Below are 18,410 nucleotides of genomic sequence, written 5' to 3'. Positions count from 1 at the left end.
TAACTCCACTTTCCAGGCCGAGGAAATGTCATAAGCAGAGCCCTGAAGCCTATTAAGCATACAAAGCAAAACATAGTAATTCCAGTCTTATTGAAAGACAGTGAACAGACAGGAGGTGAGAGGAGAAACTTCTCACAACCATGTACAATTGCAGTTATGCTAAAAAATATACTAGATCCATCTTGAACGATGGGCATTTTATTCACGCATGGTATTATAACATCATGTATGGGGCCATTGGAAAATACTGAATCATTAGGTTGTTCATGTTTTCCAAAATTGTTATATTTTATTACACAATATGAAAAGATCACACTCATTAATGTCACCAGTGATCTTATCAGGAAAAAAAAAAAATGAAGTACTGCATAACTGTCAAGCTCATGGCGACAGATTGGAGTTTTCCAAAATTATAATTTCTGCTTGAATGCTCAAATTTTATCATTATCTGCAAACACTGTTAGTTGTTTCCTTGAAGGATCAAGCTCACTGTTAATTCTCAAGAATAACTGCAGTTTGTCAGTTGTTCTCTCAAGTAAAATAATTGGCCTTTGAAAAAGGTAGCTAATTCAGCTCACAATTCAAATAGTTACACATTCCTTGAGAGAAATATACTTAGATAGGTAACAGAATTACTATATACCTCCTATTTTGTCACAAAGAATAAAAAGACATGTGCTCAAGAGTTCAGGTTTAATAAAGTAATACTTTTTATTGCTCACCAAGTACATTATTAATTGAGATAGGCCTACCTGTTTTCTGACAATTGTGTGGTGGCAAAGAAATACAGTGACTACCAGTACTGCTTGATGCCACAGCTAAGACACTCACTAGTTTATCCACATCTGACTTTGTACCATTAGTACAAGTTATCAACTCAGTGGAAAAAGCTAGCAACATTTTGTATAACTATGAAAACTTTTCTGTTGATATTATTTATATTCTCTGCACTACTGAATTAGGAAGGCAAAAGAGGGTCTCCATGTGCCTTAAAAAAAAAAAAAAGTAAAATAGCTTAACAAAGCCCTCTAACTTTCCATCTCCTCAGTAAGACTACTGGCTACTTATCTGCAAGAGATGTTGAGCAATGTTGACTCTTGAATAGAGAGCAAGGCTTTCTGTCTTTAAGACTTAAGACAGGCCACTAGCTGTGATAGTCGGAGACTTCCCTGATGATGAAGTGATCTCAGGCTGGCCCAACAAACTATAAGCAGTTTACATACTTGCAGATAATACTTGGACTAATAGCAATAGCAATATTAATGATAATGGCCAATGTTTATTGAGTCCTTCCATGTATTACACAGGATGCTTGTGTGCTTGTGCTTGACAGATATTATTTCATTTTAATTCTCTTGGAGCATAGAAAATATAAGCAAGTTGCTGAGCTGGTAGGTGGCAGAGTAAAAATCTGAATTCACATTTGTGCAACTTCACAGACTGATTTCTGAAGTACCACCCCAAGCACTTCCTTGCCTAAGACACTGAGCTCCAAAAGTAGAAAAGAAGTGTCTGCTGGAGTGTTTCATTGAAAGGCTCTAATTTAGAGGATATAATATCAGAAGTTTCAATTTTTATTTATGAAATTATTACAAAAGATTTAGATATCTTAAAGTTACATCATCGTCACCAGTGATTTCTGATGTATGACAAATCAACTGTAATTACTGTATGTCCCAATCTAATGATTTCCACTAAATCTAAATTTTTTTCCTCATTTAAACAATGTGTATCATTCACTTATTATCTGGTTTATACACAATCACTAGAAATGACTCTAACATTTTTAGAAGATCTCTGCAACACCTTTTCATATTATATATCAGTTGGATCATTTGAAAATTGTTCATATTTTGAATGTGTGTGCATGTTACATATACATATGTATGTGAGCTAAAATTTATGTGTACATGTGTGAATAAAATTTCTTGGAAAAAAAATCTTAAAATCTGAGTGAAACTCAGTGGTATCTTGGGTCAGTAAAAAAGAAAGTTATAGGTGATGTTATATAACAGAGACAGAAATTCACTTAACCACAGATATTTACTAAGTAGCTGATAAGTGACTAGCACTGTTCTAGATAGACTCTGAGGTAATAGAGAGAATAAAACAAATCCCTATCATGGAGCTTAGAATCTAAAGGAGACAGAACAATAAATAATTCCTTCTGTTGTAATAAAAGTACTTTAAAAAGTAAAGCAGGTTGAAGGGAATAGACAGTGATGGGGCTGGGAGGTATAATTGTATTGGGTGATATCAGAATCTTTGGAGGAGCAAGCTGCTCAGAGATCTAGTGGGAGAGCTCTCCAGACAGAGGAACACGCAAGAGCAAGGCCCCCAGATGGGGGTGTGCTTGGCATATTCAAAGAGCAAGAAACCAAACTCACTGTGGCCACTGGGGAGTAAGTGAAACTCAGGGGGATCATTCTCTCAGGTCAGAGGCATATGGCAGAGTGGATCATACTGAATTTTTTTTTGTTTTTCTTTTTTTGTTCGCCATAGGCATATGGAGTTCCCAGGCCAGGGATCAGATCCAGCCTACACTGTAGCTGTGGCAATGCCACATGCTTTCATACATCATGCTAGGCTGAGGATTGAACCTGCATCCTGGTGCTGCAGAAATGATGTAGTTCTGTTGTACCACAGCAGGAACTCCATGTTGAAGTTTTCACTTTTATTCTAAAGGAAAAGTGGACAAATGAAATTACACTAGGTTTTGAGCAGCAGAGTGACATGCTGTGATTTATATTTTAAAAGGATGTCACTGGCTGCTGAGGCCCCTGTGTCAAGAACAGACTATAGGTGACAAAAGTGGCACTCCGTGACTTCTTAGGAGGACACCTCATTTGTACAGAGGTGAGAAGATGATGCTCTTGGTTAAAAGTGATAGCAGTGGAAATCTTGAGTCATAGTCAGCTCCTGGATATATTTTAAATGCAGAGCCAACATAATTCTGGTTGAGTGTACATAGACAATAACAGAGAATAGAGGACAGAACCCTGGGGCTCTTGGTCTCTAAAGATCAATAAACTGTTATTTAAAAAAAAAAAAAAATGGAGCCTGAGAAGGAACAGCCTGGAGGTAGAAAGAGTCAAGAGCATCTTACTAAAGCCAAAGGAAGAAAATGTTTCAAGGAGGAGAACGTTATCAATTGTGTCAAATGCTCCAGATCAGTCCAGTAAGATGAGAACTGGAAAAGACCACTGGTTTGACAAAGAGGTGCCATGCATGACCATGACAAGAGTGGTACAAGCTAAATTCTGACTGGAGAGGGCTTATGGGTTCACGAATGAGAACGAGGAGATATTGAAGCAAAGACACTTAACTTTGAAGGGGCAGAGGAAGTCTTTGGTGCCCAAGAGTGATGAGGGGCCCAAGGAAGGCATTATTAAAATTAGGATTTGTTATAATATGCTCACTTACTAATAATCCAGTGAAGAGGGAAAGTGATGATATAAGAGAGAATCAGGACATCTTGGAGGGAGAATGAGAACCACAGAATGACAGGAAGAGTAGCTCTAAGACCTAAGCCTGACAGTGCATCCATAACCAGGAAGAGAAATCTGTATAAGCAGGTGCAGCTGAGAGACTGACCGGTAGGATTGTGTGGATGTTCTATCCTGAAGTCTCCATCACGGGGCTGAGGACTTTTAGGGAGGGAGCTTAGTCTCTGCTTGCAAGGAGATTTGTTAGGAAACAGTCATAAGAATGGAGTCACCCCCACCTACAGAGAGGCATTGGGGAATTGACAAAGCTTATTAGACACTTGGTTTTTCTTTATGAACAGAATTCCATGATGAGATATTCCTATTTGCTGTGACCATATCATATCCATGATTATGGTAATATGAAGAGACAGTAGTAGATGGGAATTTGCTGTGATTCACTTACTCTTCAAGGAAGAAATAGCTGTATATGCTTCCCTTGAACAAATATGAATTTGCCATGAGAAAGCTATCTTCTTTGGAATGATACCACTTTCTTAAAAAAAGTAACCTTCAGATTTGGGGAAATTGAAGTAAATTCAGAGAATCTAGTCAGTGAGTGAATATGAAAAAAAGGGAATCATTTTTTTTTTCCATTCTGCATTCTAAAGCAGTTGCATCTAAGTAAACTGCAGGATAAATTATGTGCTTTTTAAATTTTTTTTTACTTTATTGTGATAAGAACATTTATATTAAATCTACCTTTTTAACTGACTTTAAATTAGTAATACATTATTGTTAACTATATGTACAATTGTTTTATAGCAGATTTCTATTTAACAGAAACTTCATGCCTGTTGATTAATAACCCCCCGCTCCCTTCTCCCCCAGCCTCTGGTAACACATATTTTAGTCTTTGATTTTATGAATTTGGCTATTTTAGGGTACTGAAATCAGTAGAATAATGCTGTAATTGTCTTTCAGTGTTACATCAAAGACCCTTTAATGCCTCATTTTAAATTAATAGGGCATTAATTGCTTTTTCAGACATGACATGCTAAAGGATCCTTTCCATACATGTGGAAGTATATAATTTGAGGGAAGTAAAAATCTGCAGCATTCTTGCATGATTAGAATATCAGAGGCTGGAGGTATAAAACAGCATGGAATTCTAAAAAATAGAGAACTAAAATCTCTCTTCATCAAAGGACTACCCTTGTGCTCATCTAGCACCTGTTTTCTAGAACTTGCCCTCCCTAGAGAAAGGCCCTAGAATATTGCAAAATTATATAATGAGCCATGACATAAGTATAAAGAATAAGCTACGAATTAGCACATCAGACTCATTTTCACTGGTAACCTGGTTTTACAGTGTGCATCTCATTGCCATGGTAAAAGCAGACGGGATCCTGTGCTCCTTAATTCTCTGTTGCCAGCCTTTTTAAGTACATCAGTCCAAGTTTTTTAAGAAGCTGAAAATGATGCCTTTTCTTGCTACATTCATCTCTGAAATAGGTCTCAAGGACAAATCTATCTCATAGGAAATGGTTTGTCTCAAGTTCAGCAGACCCACATCCAACACGGGCACGTTCGCTTGCTGCTCAGTTTTTTGAACAGTGGTACCTTAATAGGTCTGCCCCAGAAAAAGAGAAATGGCAGTGTTTTGGGGAGCCCCTTGGGTTTCCCTTTGAGTACGGGCATAGGAGATTTGTAAAATGGGACAGTTCTCACACATTTTCATTCCTTAAAGATAAAGTCCACGCTTTTCCTGATTTGAGAACAATTTAAATATGATCACTCTAGGTTGATGGAAAATAAAATTAAAATAAAACTCAGCTGTGTATTTTCACCTGGTAATCTTTAAGAGGGAAAGAATATTGGGACATAAAGAGCCTGCTGGTTAAATGCCCTCAAGTCAGACAGAATAAGCCTGGATTTTAGAATCAACCTGAGTTCTAGTCCCAGATCTGCAACTATCATCAGTTATCTGTTCTCTTTCCTATAAAATCAGAGTCTGGTAAAGGTCTTTTGCAGCTCTAAAATACTATGTATTTGAGGAAGGCAAGTCTAATAGAGTTTGAATTCTATATTCATCAGCCCTAACCAAGCCAACACTGCTTAAGCCCTCCAGCTTCATCCCACCTTTAGCTTTGCCCCCAACAATGCTAACTTGCTAAACAACATCATTATTGGGAAGCATGAGGAAAGAGGAAAAAGAGAAGGGCAAAGAGGAAGGAGAGTGAGCAGGAAGAAAATAGGAATCAGTAAGAGGGCATTTGTTCTTTTCGAGATGAGCAGTCTTGACCCTCCATGAAGGTCCAGCTCAGATGCCATCTCCTCTCTCAAAAATGTAACAAACATTACAGTTCTCTTTTTTCCACCTATATTTGTTCTTCTGGACAGATCAAGGCTGTTGAGGAATGAGACCTTCTTCCCCATGCTCTGCCACAATGCCCTGCATATCTAAGGTATAGGCAAACCTATGCCTATTGGCTTTTGTCACCTCCTTCCTTAGTGGATGAATTCTAGGACCTTGGGTTTGAAACCAATGTAGAGAGAATGGCCAAGGAAAAAGGAATTTAGAACATCAGCTTGATAAATACTTTGTCTTTTCTCACTTATTTGTAAGAACCAGCTCTTATTTTTCTAAAGAGAAATGTACATTATATGCCATGGTATTTTTTTTGTCTCTGTGCTATGGTCACAAGTTTATTTCTTTTCTCCACTGGCCTTGCTCCACATTTAGAAATAGCTTGCAACAGGAGTTAGGATTAAAGTTCTCCAATTTCCTAAATATTGCACAGGGTATACTTACACCGAAAAGTTATTTGCTGTTCTCTGAAATTCAAATTTAATGAGACATCTTGTATTTTATCTAGCAACCTTAGATAGAACTCAGGTGGCTTGAAACCCAGCTCAGAATGGTTTCAACAAAAATTTATTAGTCCACCTAACTGAAAGGCCCAGGGGGTAATTCTGGGCTTTAGGTGGTACTTAATATGTCATTAGAAATCCACTTAATCTCTCAGCTTTGGCTTCCACCCTAATGCCTTTATTTTCTGGCTTTTGCTAGCTGATTGCTAACAATGCTTGCCTCACATTCTTCCAGGGTCATTCCAAGTGGGTAGATGCCTCCCCATGCCTCATGCCCTCTCTGGGCCACAAGCCCCATCCTGAGTCCACACTCTACGGAGGACAACACTAATCTTATTGCTCACACATGAGTCATGTGCACCTAGCTTTCAGCCCTACTGGAGGTGCCTGGGCTGATGGTGGGAGAGGACTCATTCCTTACAATTTCAAGTGGATGCCTAAGTTTTTTCAGCAGGAAAATACATACTGGGTAACAGAAGCAAAAGACAACAAAAACAAAACCCATTCACCATACTTGTTATAGATTCCCAAACTACATAAAATTATTTGTTGAAGAACTTTTGAAAGAAGAGATGGCAGCAGAAGCTTTTGAGCTAGTAGTTGTTCTACCAGTCTAAGTTGCTTTAATTTTGTCTATCGGTATGCACAGGTGTAAAAGGAGGAGCTGAGGAATAGGTGATTTCTGAAGCCCTTTCTAGTCTAATATGTTCCTGTACCATGAATGGTAGCAAGAAGTTTACGAGAGAAATATATGTATAGAGAGGAATTCCAGTGCATTTTTTTTTATGTGTTTGAGATCAAAGTGCTGGTGTTAGAAGATAGTATAAACAGAATATGAGTTTTATTTTTACTATTTATTCTGGCTCGTCTGTTCTCTGCATTTTTTAAGGGTTTTTTTGTGGCTATTTTAAAAAATAAATGTAACTCTGTCTATGCATGTTTGCATATATCATGTGTATGCCCCAAAACTACCACTCAGTCACTGATACCAAGCTGTTTTTTTCCTCTTCAAATTAATGTATTAGAGAGGAAAAAGAAACTGAAATCTCAGAGGAATGATCAAATTCTTTGTGATTTTATTTCAACATAGTATACCATTAAAATAACATAGATCATCTCTGTACCATGGGATTAATAGTAATTTGTGAGCTTTTGAAAGCCCTTTGAAATGTTCAGATTAAAGGAATTAAGTTAGATTTTAAAATAGCAAATCTAATTACTGGCTGTTCTGAACAGTCAAATGAAGAAGAAAGTCAATTTCTCTTCTTCCTGTCTTCAGATGTCTTTTAATTTGTTCTCTTACCACAGAGGCTTCAAGTTCAAAGGCATTTAGGTTTAAACTCTGAAAGAACAGACCTGAATAGACTTGGCCAGACTTAATCTTGACAGAAAAAAAAAAAAAAATTGAATCCAACAGGCCCATGCCTTGGCTAAAATTGCAGCTGCCTATAATAAACATGTGAGGTCGGGTTTTTCAGCCTCCTTCTGGCCAAATCCTCAAATCACCCCAGTAGGGAGTGACCCCATGGTGTGAGTGATTGTATTTGTGTCCAATTTTGGAAAACAGTTTAAGTAAGAGCTGACTTAGGGCTTTCTGGACCCAGACATCTTGGAATAGCATGTTGTTTTTCTAACTTTTAATCCTGTAGTCCATCATCCCCCTTCAATTTATATGTGCAAAGCAGAGCCTCCTTGAGGGAAGAAGAACCCACCCAAAGGCAGAGAGCTCTGGGAAAACAGGAACTCCCTCCTCAGTTTTAACTGACAGCCTCCATTCTTAAAGAGCTAAAATGAACACTGTACTACTGCCCCTTTTTTATCTTTTTGACAAAATCATCAAATTCATTAAAGTAATTATAGATCAAAGGCAGAGGCAATTGCTATATTTTTTAAATATTTGAAACATTTATGAACATTGATTATATGATGATAGGATTTCATGGATAGAAATATGAATCTCAATGTTCCTGTCATTCCAGGTGTTCCCAAGATCCTTTGTCATAATTGAAATGCCAGTCTAGTCACTGTGGTGGAACATGATGGAGGATAATGTGAGAAAAATAATATATATATGTGTGTGTATGACTGGGTCACTTTGCTATACAGGAGAAATTGACAGAATAATGTAAATCAACTATAATGGAAAAATCATATATAAGAAATAATAATAATTGAAATGACAAGAAAGAGTTGGCAATAGATACTGCAGAGCCAGATAGGTTGATGTTTTCCAGAAGCTGGCCCCTAGCTATTTGTATGTAATTTATTAAATTAGAGTATCAAGTGTAAAGTCCTTTGTTTCAGATTTAATTTTTAATGAAACCTAAATGTGAATGTGTGGCTTTTTCTTCCACATTCTCTTTATATGTATATGTGTATTTTTCTTTTTTTGCCTCAGCCAAAGGATCTGAAATAACACCCCCAGATGCAGAGGCAGATGCCATATAACCATTGTGTTTTATTTCCCTCACTGGGAAAACATGTGAAGCTATATTAGTTACCTATTGTCATGGTAATAAATTACCAAGACCGAGTGGCTTAAATTAGACAAAATTTTTCTATAGTTTTTCATGTCAGAAGTTCACATTTGTTTCACTAGGCTATAATCCAACTGCCAGCAAGACTAGGTTCCTTCTGGAATCTCCAGGGGAGAATCGGTTACCTTGCCTTTTTTCAGCTTCTAATGACCTTCCACATCCCTTAGTTCATGCTCATTACTCCAAACCCTTCTTACAAAATTCCAGTTCCTTCTCTGACCCTAACCCTCCTTCCTCCCTCCTGTAAGTCATTGTGATCACACCTTGGAACACTCAGATCATCTATACAGGGTCACTGGTAAATTTAGCAAGACCTGGCCCTACACTTTACTACTAATGTAACTTCTGATTGTTTGCTAATCAACTTTGTGTTAGAATCCTCATTTTTCAGATGGAGATAACAAGAAAGCCTACTTTATGTAGTTTGGGAAATAATTAAATGCAATCACATATACATGGTGTTTAGCATCAGTCCTTACCCACAAGGAGAATGTGGAGGGAAAAAATATATATATATATGTTTTATAAAATGTTAGTCATCGACATAAAGCAAAAGATCAAAATGGAGAAGTTAGTTTCTATTTTGAGAAGTTTTGGATGAGATGGAACAGAAGTGAAAGTTTGTGGAGGATAAATTTAATTTAGACCAAATAGATAGTTTAGAACTTTGAAATGACCCAAAATGCTAAATTAAGAGTCTTTGAAGATTACTTCCCCCCTCATGATGTTATTTACAATCAAATGTTTGGATGATGGTGGTGGTGGTGGTTGGTGACGTGTGTATATAACGGTCTCTAGAGACATTTTATCTGTACACAGTCTCTAGCTCTTATATTCACAGACAAAATATCTTCCATGTTCGTAGAATATACTGCACACATTTTATCAGAACATACAAGTTTTCCTCATAGTTAATGGTTTGTAAGTTTCTCACAGAGTGAAAGCTTCCTAAATATAAGGATTATAGCTTTTGTTTTTTCTGTGTCTACTGCTTGGCATAAGATGTTCAATCAAGTGCAATTTTTTTAAGAGTGTCAAAGCAATCAAACCAATTATTCAGCAACATTAAAAGAAGTGCAAGCTGAGACTTTTTTCAGTAATTGGGGAAAACAATCACTGAATCAAAAGGGATTCATTGGCACACATCACTAGTTCAAATTTAAGGGTCATCTATAGAGATCAGAATTCTGGACACTAGAATTGGACCTCAGAAATACAGAACCTTTTCCACCAATCTCTTATCTTTTGTATCCTCTGCTTCCCATTTTATGTAGGTATCATCCTAGTCGACTTTAGTGAGCCTTCTTAAGTGTTTGGAACACTGAAGTCCAAGGTTCGTGACCTTTCATAATAAGAAACATGTTTACCTTGGGGTCCCTATGAGTAATTCCAGAGAAGAACACTGAATCTTTTTGTTAAATCAATGATACCAGAAAAATGGAATCCTCTGGTCAGTTCTAGGCCACATGACTTCTTCTGTAGTTGTGTGTATCAGGATATGGAAAAGTTGAAGCAGAGGCAGAACTGGCCCCAGAAAAAAAGTAGGAAAGGAAAAGATAATCAATACACTAAGTACTCTGGCCTACTATCAAAGTTAAGGAGTAGCAAATTTTTAAAATTTAAAATATATTTTTTCTTGTCATATAGTAAAGGAGACTTGCTTTATGAAAATGTTGGTAATGAAATAATTTCTTGCCATTACAGAACCATTACTTTTATTTATCCTAAAGAAACTAAATAATTTTTTATTTTTTCCTAAAGAAATTTTTTTCCTCTAAGAGTCTGAGACTATCATAATTATTCCCCCATAGGTTGCTGAATAGGTGAACAAAAAGTGAAATTTGTTTTAAGAGAAATTAATAATATTTTGCATAGGAGGTACATCAGAATTCAGTTATTATTTGGTAAATAAGTGGATTGTCCAGATTTTGGTCAGTGAATGTGGAGCCATATGTTTTCATATTTCAGATTCTGTAGATTCTGGATATCTACATGACTGTTAATTAACACTTTACTAAGGTGTTTTTAAAATTAGGTACTGAACTATAAAAGAGATTATGCGTTAGTTCAGTGGAAAAATTCAATTATGGTAGTAGGGAACACGATAATCACAGCTAGAAAAGAATCATGAAACATTCTAAAGATAACACAACATGATTCAAATGGCTTGAAAAGTTAAGAAAAAATTAATATCAGCTATAATAACTTGAACTTCTTGGGGTTCAAATCACCGGTGGTCACCAGTGGTCTACAGGAGAGCTCTGTTTTGTGTACCAATAAACTAATGAATATCAGGCCTGGGGTATTAGATACCTTGCAGTTTGGAACTCAAGGGCTCATTAGATAAAGAGCTTTCTTTCTTATTCTTTGTGGTGGACTTTTAAAAAAGAGGTAGAACACCTCATATTGTTATAGCCTGACTGCCCAATGGTGTCCCTTCCCTCCTTTGCCTCTCTCTACTCAAATTTTCTCCCATAATGTGAACTTTGTTAACATATTGAAGACTTCAGAATTAAATTAGAAAAATATCTTCTAGATCTTCTTTCAAAAGAGGGGGAAAAAAATAAAAATGTAACACCCAAGCATTACACTACTTTTAACTTGACTTTAGGTCTTAAAACGTGCCCTGTTAATGATAAATATCTATTCAGATGAACATTTGAAAATAAGTTTTCTAATAATGATCTCACAGTCTCCTTTAACAAATACATCTCAGGTATAGTCACATGTTCACCTACTGATTAATTTTTTCCAGGAAAGAGAGACAAATCTTTGAGTAATACATCACTGCAACAAATTTGATTCCCTTTTATGTTTATATTTCAATGACAGGCCTAATACCTAAATCAATGTGTTCAAAAAGAAGCCTCCTTAGGTTTCTTTAAATGATTTATTACCTTAGTTACATTATTGCTTCAGGTGTAATCAGGAATATTTGTCTTCATGTCACTGCAGTGGAGATATGGGATAGAATATGCTAATGTGCCTGTCTTTGTATCTAATGTTTTATTAGTCTTTTGTTTGTTTCAGTCTCTTAATTAGTGACAGCCATTTAAAGCCATCCATCTTCGTTCAAATTTATGCAAATATTGTAAGTTAGTAATGAAAATTTCAAAGGGCCCTGTTTATCAGCCCTTATTTTGAGTTTATTAGTCTATTAGTTTATTCATCTAAATAAAATGTCTTTCTTTAAAGCCAAGCTGAAATTCATCAATCAAATGATCATTAAAAATTCTTAAGGATAATTGTGTGTTTCACATCAGAGTACAAATGCCACTGGTGAAATCCAGTAGCTCTTCTATAAGCCATTATTGCTTCCGCCTCAATACAGCCCCCATCCATGTCTTCAGTGACTGCTTGGGAAAATGATGGGGATTTATCCACGTTTACTTCCAAAATGTCATCTTGAATTTATTGACTCATTGCAATTTAAAACAGAAGTTTCAGAGTTTACTAATGGTAATTGGAGTTAATGCTATAGAGGTTGATTAAGATGGTTGTTGGTATGATAAGAAATGCACCTTTAATTATGATTTTCTTAATAGTTAGCTCACACAATCAAGACAAAAATTACTGCTTAGTTTACAGCTCTGCATATTCATTGTGCCCTCCCACCTTCGCATTTGGATTACATTGTTTTGTTCTAAGACTCATATGGTGGATAGCACGCATGTGCATCTCTCAGCAGTCTAGTGCTGGATTCTCTCCCCACTTATTGTTATTTAGCAAGAGTCTATCTTCCTGTGGAATGTATGAGGGGCAGTAGTTCCAGAGAAATGTCAAGATTGGTTTCTTTAAAATCCAGATTTTTCAGGGACGGTGTTTGGTGGTGAGATTACAGATACAATCCCTCAACTCAGATGATTTACAGGCTAATGGTGTAAAGAGATACAGACTAGTCTTCAGGGCTTTCCAGAGTCAGGGACTGGACTGAGTCCACTATTACATCTCCACTGCTTTGCCCACATCAAGAACACACTAGTTTCTCAAGCATTGCTGTTTGGATTAAGAAGAGGTATAGCACACAGGGGGGAAAGAATGTAACTGCAGAGGTCAGAGTGGATGATGCATTTTGAGCAGATATGCACAGAATCAGTAGACTCTTTTTTTCCCCAGGAGATAAGAGTGAAAATTTTCATTACAAAACAGGGAAACTTGGGGTTTTCCAGATGTGAGATGTGCAGGGTTAGCACAGAGTGAGGCTGTGATGGTGGGGTGTGCCAAGAATGGGAAGGCTTTGAGTGGTATGCTGAGGAGCCTGAATGTTGTTGTGTTGAAGGAGCCATCAAAGATGTGCATTCAGGACTCATTGCTAACAGAAATGGAAGGATCAGAGAAGGCAGCACAACAGAGGATGAGCTCCATGTACCCCACTGTGTGCAGGTGGCCACCCAGACTCAGAAAAATCAGCATGCAGGCTTCGGTGTTAGCTAAATCTGCCATACTTTTTAGCTAGATAAATTACTCCATTCTCTGATCTTCAGTGTCCTAATCTAAAAAGAAGGGATTATCATACTAATATGAAGGATTACTTTTTAAATATAAGAGATTAAAAATATAAAGTACTTGGAACATAGTAAGTGTTCTTTAAATACTGAGAGGGTATAGGAATGAGTTCATATTAATAAGATTTGATACCCCTATAATCCAATTTGAAAAGAGCACAGGATCTGAATGGACATTTCTCCAAAGAAGATGTAAAAATATCCAATGTACACATGATAGATGCTCAACATCACTTGCTCTGAGGAAAATAAAAATCAAAACCACATGGAGATACCACATTAAACCCATTAGGATGGCTATAATAAAAAAACACTTAAAAACAAATGTTGGCCAGGAAGTAGAGAAATTAGAACCCTCATGAACTGCTGCAGGAATATAAAATGGTACATTCACTTTAGAAAAAAATTATGGCAGTTCCTTGGAAGGTTAGACATAGAATTACCATATGACCTAGCAATTCCATTCCTAGGAATATACCTGGGAAAAATGAGAATGTAAGTCCTTAAAAAGAGAAAATAGAATGTGTACATGTATGTGTAACAGGGTGACCATGCTGTACAGTAGACAAAAAATTGTACTGGGGAAATAACAATTAAAGTAAATAAAAAGAATGTTCATAGCAGAATTATTCACAGTAGCTAAAAAACAAACAACCTAAATACCCATTGAGTGATGAAAATATCAATAAAATGTATTACATACAATGGAGTATTGTTCAGAGATTAAAAAAAGAATTAGTGAAAGACGCTGTAATATACACAAACCTGAAAAACATTATGCTAATGAATCCAGTCGCAGAAAACGATACAACCCAATGATTAACAAAAGACTATATGGCTCTATTTATGTGAAACTTAAATGTGATACCTAGGATAGATAATTCTATAAAGGGGTGGTTTAGGTCTGGGATGTTGGGGAGAAATAAGGGGTACAAGGATTTTTGTGGGGGTTGGAGCAAAGAAGGTATTAATTATGCCAATTACCGCACAACTGTGATTATATTAAACGCCACTGATTTCAAATACAATTCAAAGAGTGAATTGTACTTGAATTATAACTCAATAAAGCAGTTACTAAACGATAGAAAAAATAATTGATATATACATTGAAATTTTCCTACATGAAAAGTAATATAGATAAATTAACTTCTTTCCTCATTGAAGCCAACCCCTCCTATGAAATAGGAATATTTTTAATACCATTTTACAGGCAAGAAAAAGCAAAACTTAGAGGTATAATTTGTGGGCGGAATAGTTGTGAAATATGACTACATATATTTTAATATTATTATAACATAGTTATGCAGCATATATATGCTACTATACTATAAAATGAATACATTTTAAAATATGTTTTAAATAGTGGTAGTCAGTATCATTTACTTCCTGTAGCTAATTTACTAGTACCCCTCATTCCTGCTCAGAAACCTATTCTCAGGCAGCAAGTGGTCCTCTCCAACCCTCCCTTCTAGTGTGGTTTTGTGTGTAAATGCTCCCATCCCCACCCAGGGAAAGGGCTCTACCTGCTCTTTACCCACCCACCTCCCTTTTTTTTGTGGGGGCGCTGAGGCTTTTTCTTTTTTCTTTTTTTTTTTTTTTTAGGGCCATACCTGCAGCATATGGAAGGGGTTGAATCTGAGCTGCAGCTGCTGGCCTACCCGACAGCCACAGCAATGCCAGATCTGGGCTGCGTCTGTGACATAATACAGCTCATGGCAATGCCAGATTCTTAGCCCACTGAGTGAGGCCAGGGATGGAACCTGCATCCTCATGGATGCTAGTCAGATTCATTTCTGCTGAGCTATGACAGGAACTCCTCCCCTAATCCCCTAAACTGTCCCTGACATCAATTAAGGAAGCTGAGATATTCTGGAGCAGAGAAGCTTCATGCAAAAATAACTGCTTAGCATAGAACACTTGTCCCTATTTAAAGTCCTTTAACAATAATTGACATTTTTAAGTACCAAGCTTTTTTATGCTGTGCCTTTAATAGACATTATTTTATACAATCATTAAAATACATCTATGAAGAGGAAGGTAAGGTGACTAACTCATCCTGGTTTGCTAGGATTTTGCTATTTTAGCACTGAAAATCCATGTCCCCAGAACCACCTTGGTCCCAGGCAAACCAAAAAGGTCAGTCAGCCTAGAAAGAAGATTCATATTGACTCGCTTTCTCAACTAGGGATTTGACAGTGTGCATTGTTCTTTTTTTTTTTTTTTCCAAAATCAAAGTTAAAGTGCAATTTCTAATTCTTACCCTCTTTTACAAGTTATTTTTGACGACACATCATTTGTTGATTGGATCACCAAGCTTCAAGAAGAGGCCAAAGACATTCTCAGAATAGTAGCCCAGTATATTTTAGGATACATCAACAAAAGAGTTGATTCAGTAATTAAGCACACCTGAAATCTGGTGTAAAATATAATTACACGTTGCATAGAAACTTTTATATTGAACCAGAGAAAAACACATCTCCTATTTAAAATGTCAAACTGATCATTGTTCCTTATTTTTCTCTTGGCTATAGAGTGACATTTCCATGAACACTCATTTCTGGTTTAGTGATACAGGAAAACACAATAGCTATTACCAATTATTTAGTTCCTACTGAGCTGTCCATAAAGAACTTGTGAAAGCAGTGGCATCAATTGATATTCCTTCCTTTCCTCTTGTCCCTGTTCTATTTAAAGAGAACATAGTCTGAGTCTTGGTATGAAATTAATCTATCTTCAGGCTCTTGTCTTCAAAATGTAGTTCCTAAATCTCATACCAAGTTATTTCTCTTTGGGTTTTCCACTAAAGTGAGAATTTAACATTTAGACTGTACGAAAGAGTCGTGTCTAGGAAATGAGCTTTCTGAATATTCTATTCTTTTTAAAGTTTGTGGACCTACTTTCTTTGAAGATAATGAACCAGATAGACAGCCACAGTGGTGATCTGGTTACCTAGGTGTACCTGTCAGAAGTAAGCCGTCCCTTCAAAGGGCTGTAGAGTGTCTAGCAGGGTGCCTGGCATAATGAGCACGAGAGAAGTGATAATCTTCCCTTCCTCACCTGAGGAATGAAAGACAAGGCACATGGAGCTCAGTGCTCTGTGTATTTTGAAGCTGTTAGAAAAGTAAGATTCATGAAGTTAGGGAAAATATTTCTATTCACTGCAGACTTGTTATTGCTGAACAGTGTATAGCTAACAAGAATGCTTAGAAATATCTTATGAATTAAGGAATAGAGTAATGAGTTTCTATGCAAGGTATATCTCACCAGGGGGAAACTGTGTAGTTTGCCAACAGGTAGTGTAGAGAATATGGAAAGTATTTTCCCTATTTTTTTTTAAGTACACGTTAATCTGGTTGGAATATAAAGAATAGTCAAATTGTAGCCCTGGGTATAGGTCAATTTAGGAGCCAGGTGACTGACAGCAAACACAGTGGATCAGAGGTTATCTCTCTCAGGTACTCTTTGAGGAGCTTTTGGTCTGTTATTGGGAGAAATTTATTGTCTCAGCAGTTGTTCAATTTCCCATTATTGTCTAAGAGGGGAGTCGATTCCATTTCAAGAAAGAGCATGGATACAAGAACATAATGAAAAATGCAATTACATACAAACCACCAGGTCCTAAAACTAATAGTCAGCTCCTTTATTGTTTCTAGAGCATCTGCTATTAAAAAAGTCATTCCCCAGAATTTATACTATCCATTATAGACTAACATAGAGTCTTAGAAAGAGACTCATTTCTTCATTGATGAGTATTAGATCATCAGCTCCATGGCATGGTTTGTTCAGTTCTCCCAAAGGTATACCTATTCAATTCATTGTTTGAACCAGTTTTGACATGTTCAGCAAAATTATGAGGAAACAACAAAACCATATAGTGGTGCTTGGAATGAAGTAATTTCTCTAGCAGTTTTTTTTTTTTAATCTAACATTCGAAACAGAAGTCCTGGGGCATCTGATTTGCAACATCTGTGGTTGGCTTCATCTGCCATTTGACCCATCTAAGCGCCCTCTCTAAACTCCACAGTGTCCATCCAGTATTTGACGGTGGTGAGGATGATGATGGTACTGAAAATCATTTACCAAACACTTAGGAGGTTGGAACCAATCTAGACGCTTTAAATATCTGAACCATTTTAATCTTCACAACAATCCTATAGGTTTTAGCATTGGTCCCTGATGCAGATGAAGAAACTGAATCTCAAAGAGGTAAAGTCAGTTTTGTGAGGGCACCTTACTAGGAAATGAGAATCGAAATGCAGAGATTCTAGTAGAGGAACCCACACTTTTAACCACTGCACTGGTGTTCTTATTTCCTGCTAGACCCGGTATCCTTCAGGGAGCCTCAGACATTTCATGTAGTGCACTCTCTACTTAACTCCTATCCCACTCCTATCCAGTTGTCTCCTTTAACCTTGTGGATCTGTATCCATGAAGTCTCAGCAAGCTCTTCTTTATTATAGAATTGAACATATATGGAGGAAGATTATCTTAGAGCCAAATCACCCACCCTAGTGCCAGGAATAACCCAGTAAATCAATGTAAATTCTGTTTAAAATGTATAGAGTTAATGGTATTTGGCTGCAATCCATCTCACATCCCCCCTCCCAGCCTTCTACCCAGGGAGGTTATCTACTTAAAACAATTCCTTACCTCCCAAACTATCTTTCTGTGATAGTGACATGCCAGTTAATGTCATCTATAAATTCACAGAATACTTTATGTGGCTAAGTGTCTTTCTCAGAGTCAATATGACAGTGCCAATAGGCAAATCCTTTGGGTCACTCTTATTTGTGGTCAAACAAGAAATGATCCATGCACTCTAATAGGCATAGACTTAACACACCACATGCTATCACATGAAAATCTGGGATGGGGTTTTACTGGTGCCTATATTTTTACCCTGAAGTTAAACATCTCTACCTTCTAGGTATGGTTCAAAATCTTCCCATCATTCACTGTTTCATGCTCAAGATGGATGATGTGAATTTAAAATCAGAAATCAGCTTTAATGACATTATTCATTCAACACATGAACTTAATATTTACAGTGTGCCAGTCTCAAAGCCAGG

At 36.8% G+C, this 18,410-nt stretch overlaps 1 protein-coding gene and 1 long non-coding RNA gene across 10 annotated transcripts in view; one reads left to right on the top strand and one right to left on the bottom strand.

Moving 5' to 3' along the window:
- Positions 1-18,410, top strand: part of KCNIP4 (potassium voltage-gated channel interacting protein 4) — a 1,125,192-nt gene that overhangs the window by 514,971 nt on the left and 591,811 nt on the right. The window lies entirely within an intron of this gene.
- Positions 1-18,410, bottom strand: part of LOC110261970 (uncharacterized) — a 200,023-nt gene that overhangs the window by 104,087 nt on the left and 77,526 nt on the right. The window contains exon 2 of one of the 6 annotated variants that reach the window (XR_014812231.1): positions 10,204-10,360. The exons of the other annotated variants lie outside the window; for them this stretch is intronic. This is a non-coding gene — a long non-coding RNA (uncharacterized LOC110261970). The remainder of the gene's footprint in view (positions 1-10,203; positions 10,361-18,410) is intronic. 6 annotated transcript variants of the gene reach the window in all.

The sequence above is a fragment of the Sus scrofa genome, chromosome 8, assembly GCF_054392235.1.
Source record: "Sus scrofa isolate SSC_HxYL_T2T_F1_AM1 chromosome 8, Sscrofa_HxYL_maternal_Yorkshire_Landrace_v2.0, whole genome shotgun sequence".
In the NCBI taxonomy this organism is placed as follows: domain Eukaryota; kingdom Metazoa; phylum Chordata; class Mammalia; order Artiodactyla; family Suidae; genus Sus; species Sus scrofa.
This window is presented reverse-complemented; position numbering and strand designations above follow the sequence as displayed.